This window comes from Saimiri boliviensis, chromosome 1, assembly GCF_048565385.1.
Source record: "Saimiri boliviensis isolate mSaiBol1 chromosome 1, mSaiBol1.pri, whole genome shotgun sequence".
Classification (NCBI taxonomy): domain Eukaryota; kingdom Metazoa; phylum Chordata; class Mammalia; order Primates; family Cebidae; genus Saimiri; species Saimiri boliviensis.
In genome coordinates, this window is record NC_133449.1 from 182,402,356 (window position 1) to 182,408,785 (window position 6,430).

The window sequence follows — 6,430 nt, forward strand, 5'->3', positions numbered from 1 at the left end:
CATTCCTTAGAGTTTTAGAATCCCTGCTACTGCTCTGCTGTCCCTTGTTGCTAGGCTACCACGATGGCTGTGGAAAAGACAGTTAACTTCCCAAAGAAATAAATCTCGGTTATAAAGCCGCAGTAATCCCTCAAAACATCTCACAAATCAGATCCAGGCATGAGAATAGGTGAAGAATCACTACATAGCCATCATTTCTGGAAAACTCATTCAAAGCAGAACAGAAACTGGTTTTGTGCTCAAACCCAGGCATGTTGACATCCAGAACCAATGCTAAGGAAACAGCCACACTGCTGTCTGAGAGGAGTGCACACCCAGAAACGCATTGGTTTACAAGCAATCAGTGGTTTCATCACAGACCAACCCCTTAGGGTGATGATCTGCTTTCCCTGGGACCCATCGGCTCCAGATAGAAGACCCCACTTGGCCATATTCTCATGAAAACTTCTTTCCTAACACAGGAGTGCACAAGTGATTCATTGTGCCTGACTAGCTGGTATTTTGCTCATTGTCACAACTCATCTGTAGCTGCTGATCCTTCTTCCCTGTTGCCTGTCCAAAGCCACCAGCCAGTTGCTGTATCTCTCCCTGGATGCATTTGTAGACCCCGGTGAACCTGTATTCACTTCATTTTCTGCTCTGACAGGAAATACATGTAGGAAGAAGCTCTGCAGTCTACAAATCAGAATCACTCCTGGATTTTGGTTTGTATGTCCTGAACCCACCCAACCTAGTCACACTGTTCATCCTAAAATAAATTAGATTGGCATGACAGGAATATTTCTAATCACAGAATTCGTTTCTAGGGTTAGGGCATTTTAGAGCAAGTAACTACAATAATAAAATGAATGAATACTTAAGACTTATCTATTAATGAGTATAATTATCATTTACTTCTTCAACAAAATTTCAAGTGATCCAGCCCCTTGGTAAAACAACCCTGTGAATAAAATAAAGAACTATTGAGCAGTTGGTGTTCTGGCTAGAAAAGCCAACACTAAGTGGGTAGTTGTGAAAAGGCAAGGATTGGGCAATTGGCCTTGCAAATAGCTGATTGTTGGGGATCACAAGTCATACCTCTCTCTATGCTTTGGATTTGTTATTTTAAGAAAGAACTACTGGAACTATTTCTGTCTTCCCTTCTAGCTCTAACAGTTTGTTCTGTTTCTTTAGCTCATCTTATTAAAAAAAAAAACCACCCACAGAGTAGATTACACTTTAATGCATTTTAGAGGAATGTCTAGGTGTTCCCCATGTAGTGGGTTCATAATATTTTATAAAAGAAAAGTCATCTCAATAATGGTTGGTGAAAGGCACTGTAGGCACTAATTATTTATAATGGTTATTAATCTTATCATACATCTTGCTGATCAAAAGCAGAGGTGGAGAGCTATGGCTTGTACAAAAGGAGACTTTCAAAAAGTCCTTAAAAAACAAAGTGACTTTTCCATTCCCATTTCTTCTTTAAAAAAAATGCTGCATGGGAAGGATCTCAGAAGGTGGTGGTGAGGAAATTGGCTAGGTCATTAAAGGAATATTGACCTACAGAATTCTTAACAAGCTAACTAATAAAATTAGTGATATTGTTCTTTTATAATTAAGGAAAAGTACTCATGAAAGTCACTAAAATGATTTTATTTTAAAAACTCGAGCTGTAGTTTAAAAAAAAACTACATTTCTCCCCCTAAATGTAAAGAAAACAAGGAGGTATTATAACAAAACTTCTAGAAATACATATAAATCATTGACACTTCTACCATTAACATGATTTTAAATTTCTCCCTCCTCACTGTGCTTTACTGGGTTGAGCATTTGTCATTTGGAGATTCCTACCAGTAAAACTTACCTGTAGCTTGTCAAAAATATATCTTTTCTTAGACTCAGAAATCATATAATGTGTATATAACAAGGAATATGCATATTTTATATGTTCCATGGCTCACGTTTATCAGGATGTCTTATCTAACTTAGGTGAGTAAATATCACTAGGACCAGAAAGGAGGTTGGAAGGGAGAACATTGCAATGAGAAAAGGGCAAGAAAGACAAGATAAGAGATTCACGATAAAGTGAGGGGGCTGAGGAGAACAGACAGCTGCGGGAGAGGTCTTCCAAGTCTCTGCTTGGAAAACAGTCCTTCGGCTCCATCTGTCTGCTCACTCTTTCATTTGTGTGTTTATTTGTTTATTCACCAAATATTTCATGAAAACTCACTTTGTGCTAGGCAGGGTGCTAGGCGTGAATAAAAACCATATCGTTCCTGCCCTTGTAGAGCTCATTCTATTATGTTATCGTTCTAGTAGCCACTAACGTCTTATTGGAAAAAGATTAATGAAAGCGGGTCTGGGATTTCCAAAAAGCTCTTCTAATTTAACATATCCCAAGCACTGAAAAAATATAGGTAAATCCAAGCAAACAGGAGCACCTCCTAGGCGTTCCTCTTGGGAATGTAGCATCCTGTAGAGGAAAATGACTGCCTTTCCCAAAGCCGACCTGGGAAAGTTCACTACATTTTCATTGTGATGAACGCGTGGTGACTGTGCCCATGTCGGAGAGTCTAGGGTGAGTATGTCCGTGCTAGGGGAGAAAGAGGAGAGGGCGAAAGTGACAGAGAAACCAAATCAACAGTATGCAGACAAGTACAAATTAGGCCATGAGCCACAACAGCCAAAACATCTTCCAACTGATTGCAAAGGCTTTCCTCTGTTTCTCTTAAGAATTAACCAGGTCGCTTGTCATTGTTTTTCTGACCTCTTCCCTGTGTTGCTGATTGCTTGACACAGTGGGTCTAATTATCTCCAGACTCCCAGCCTGTTTTGATGGAGAGGGATGTTTATCCGTATAAGCAGACAGACTTGTCTATCCCCTTGGTCCTAAAGTTTTTCTTTGGGAAACCTAAGGATGAAACTGACAGCTGTTAAAGGATGAAGCGGAATGTAAACTTTTTATTTCTGGCTTGTTTGTGGCAAGAAATGAACATTTCTTCTCCTTCCTTACTGTGTTTTACTGCATTGAGCATTCGTCATTTGGAGATTCCTAGCAGTATTTGACTTTCCTGTGAGAATGGCCTCTCTCCCCTCGTAGTTGGCTTTGGTCTGACAGTTAATTCAGTTACCTAGCCCCTGCCAAATAACCTAAGGTAGTGCAGACCCTATCCAGACAAAGGACTACACAGCGTTGAACTTAGCTCATCAGCAACTGAATCCTGGGTCTTTGCATTTCAAACAGGTAACATAATAAAAAAAGAAACAGTTGAAGTTCTGGCTATCTGTTTTTTAATTTATCCCACAAGTATTTATTAAGGCTCAGCTTTGCGACAGAAACTGTTCTGGATGCTTGTATGACAGTGATAAGCAGGAGAAAGTTGCTGCTCTCATGAATTTCATACTTTAGTTGGTAGAGGGCAATCAAACAAATGCAGAAGATAATTACAGACAGAGACAAGTGCTATCGAGAAAATAAAACAATGTCATCAAACGAGGACCAGGAGGTGACTGACATAGAGCAGAGATACGAAGGATGAGAAGGAACCAACTTTGGGGCGCTTGCAGGGAAAAGTTTTGCAGCCAGTGATTCAGCCCTGTCATCACAGAAACATGCTCAAGCAGCACCACACAAAGACCAGCAAACCTCTCTTGACCTCCTCTCTTTCTGTGCTCCCTTTCGAGAAAAATTCTTCAGAAGAATAGTTTATCTTTCCATTCCCTCTTCAATCGAATATTCGTAGTCTCTTCTGAAACAGCTTTCATTTACCAACCTCCATCTTGCCTTTAAACAGCAGCATTCTGATCTAACTTTTCCTGTTGTGAGTCTTACTTCTTAGTCTCTGGAGTGGTCTTGGCTTCTGCTCGTTTCTAAACGTAACTCAGCCTTCTCTTGATTCCATGAGCCCCAATATGTGAACAATCAATTCCTTTTTTCTTTTCTAGCCAGAATTGCTTCCTATTACTTCCTACCAATAAATGCCTAGTTCACACTCTTATATTTTTCATATTATTGTTAATTTTTACCTAGGAAACAACTGTTCAACTTACAGCACATTCTTTATTTATTCCTTTCCTTTATACACTGTTTTCCTTAAAATTTTACTACTGTATTGGTGAGTACCTGTTTATGGTTTTCCTAGGATTTATTTACTTTTCTTTATAACATTTACTTCTTGAGATTAAATCACTTATTTGAAAACATTTATCATTGTCTCGTATCACAATGCAAGCCATTAGAGATAGGCATAGTTCAAAATAGTCATGGTTTCAAGATATATTACTGCTATCCTTATCAAGAAATGTCTTCTGGGTTGTTTCTGCTGTCAATATGTTTTAAACATTCTTCATGTATTTTCTAATGCTTTGCTAGTCTAGGTTCTACAGAATCCATGTTCTTTATATCCCTAGTTATGTCTCTAATAACATTTCTTAAAAATTTACTAGCTGTAAAATTAAATATGATTTATCTAACTATTTCTTAAAAAACATTTTCATATACTTTCAATAAAGAATCTAGTCTCAAGTAAGTAGAAACAAACAAGACAGTAGGGAATCTTAAGAAGACGTTTGTTGAAAATCATCTTCCAGGATTTTCGCATGGCTTGCTGTCAAATAGATGAAGATGTTTTGATGGCTATTGTATTGTGAAGGATACTTTCAGCTACAAATAACAGAAATGGTGACTAATTGTGGTTAACTCATAAGGGAATTTGCTGGCTCATATGACTAGGAAGTCCAGAAGTTAAAGGTACTTCAAGGTTAATCATTGATATTATCAGCATGTGGTATCTTTTTATAAACAGTATGGCTTCATCTGAGGGCTGGCTTTCCTTGTGGGCATAGAATGACTGCCAGCGGAACTGGGCTGCAGATGACTTTGTTCATGGCCAGAGATACAGACTTGTTTTCCATGACCTTAGAACAGAAGTCCTATGTTTCATTCTAATTAACTGAAAGAGAATTGCTTTCCATGACCTGAGAACAGAAGTCCTATGTTTTATTCTAATTGACTGATCCTAAATAGGTAATCACTATGACTGAGGACATGTTGACTGGCTTCAATCTGAAATATATGCCCACCCCAAACCGATCGCTGTGGCAATGAGAAAGGATCCATCAGAACCCACCCTTATTGCTGCCAGTGGGATCAATCCCACTCAAATTCCAGGGCTACTACATAGCGGGAAAGGGTGAAATATACTTGGGGAGCTCTAACACTATCCAATGCATGTATATATTTGCATATAATTTGTATATAATTCACATAAATTTCTCATTTGATTATTCAACCATAGAAATAATAATGAGCTGGGTGCAGTGGCTCACACTTATAATCCCAGCACCTTGGGAGGCCAAGGTGGGCGGATCACAAGATCAGGGGTTTGAGACCAGCCTGGCCAGTATAGTGAAACTCCGTCTTTACTAAAAAAAAAAAAAAAAAATTAGCCAGGCATGGTGGCGCGTGCCTGTAGTCTCAGCTACTCAGGAGGCTGAGGCAGGAAAATTGCTTGAACACAAGAGGAGGAGGTTGTGGTGAGCCAAGATTGCACCACTGCACTCCAGCCTGGGGAACAGAGTGAGACTCGAGCTCAAAAAAAAAAAAAAAAAAAAAAAAAAAAAAAGAGAAAAGAAATAATAATGATCATATCTTACTATATAAGTTGTTGCCATATGTATGTTTCACATCATTTTTAATATTATCTAGATTAGAAAAATACACGATTAATTTACTGTTACAACAATTACAATTGTTTCTCTCTTTCTCTATTTCTATTCTTTCTTAATGAGGTATAATGTACCAGTAAGGAAAACAAAAAGTTAAAGGAAGGGTGAGAAGAACAGTTAAGATTTTGATCTGAAAAATAATTTCAGAATCACTTTCTTAGACAAACAGTAACTAGCTTAATAAACAGTAACTAGTTGATATATATAATTTATTTAAGAACATAATTATATTACTTTCAGAAAATTACTGATCACCTTGTAGTTGTAGCTTAGGAATTATTTTGAAATGTTAATGTCTATTAATGCATTTAACTTTTTTGGGGGGTCTTTCTGGCCAAAACTGGAAAGCCTGCTAGACAAATTCAAAAAGAGCTGTAACGCTTATAAATTATATCCACAGTAATCTCTCTATCCCACAAATAATTTTTTTTTTTGAGTTGGAGTCTTGCCCTGTTACCCGGCTGGAGTGCAGTGGTGCGATCTCAGCTCACCGCAACCTCTGTCTCCCAGGTTCAAGCAATTCTCCTGCCTCAGCCTCCTGAGTAACTGGGACTACAGGAGCATGCTAGTACGTCCAGCTAATTTTTGTGTTTTTAGTAGAGATGGGGTTTTGCCATGTTGGCTAGCATGGTCTTGATCTCTTAACATCATGATCTGCCCACCTCAGGCTCCCAAAATGCTGGGATTACAGGCGTGAGCCACTGTGCCTGGCCAATAACGA

The 6,430-nt window shown here is 38.5% G+C and overlaps 1 non-coding gene across 1 annotated transcript; it reads right to left on the bottom strand.

Annotated features, from left to right (window-relative positions):
* Positions 1–6,029: 6,029 nt before the first annotated feature.
* On the bottom strand, positions 6,030–6,092 carry LOC120365710 (U7 small nuclear RNA). Its single transcript, XR_005580586.1, has one exon. It is a non-coding gene; the product is annotated as a U7 small nuclear RNA (small nuclear RNA).
* Positions 6,093–6,430: the final 338 nt, after the last annotated feature.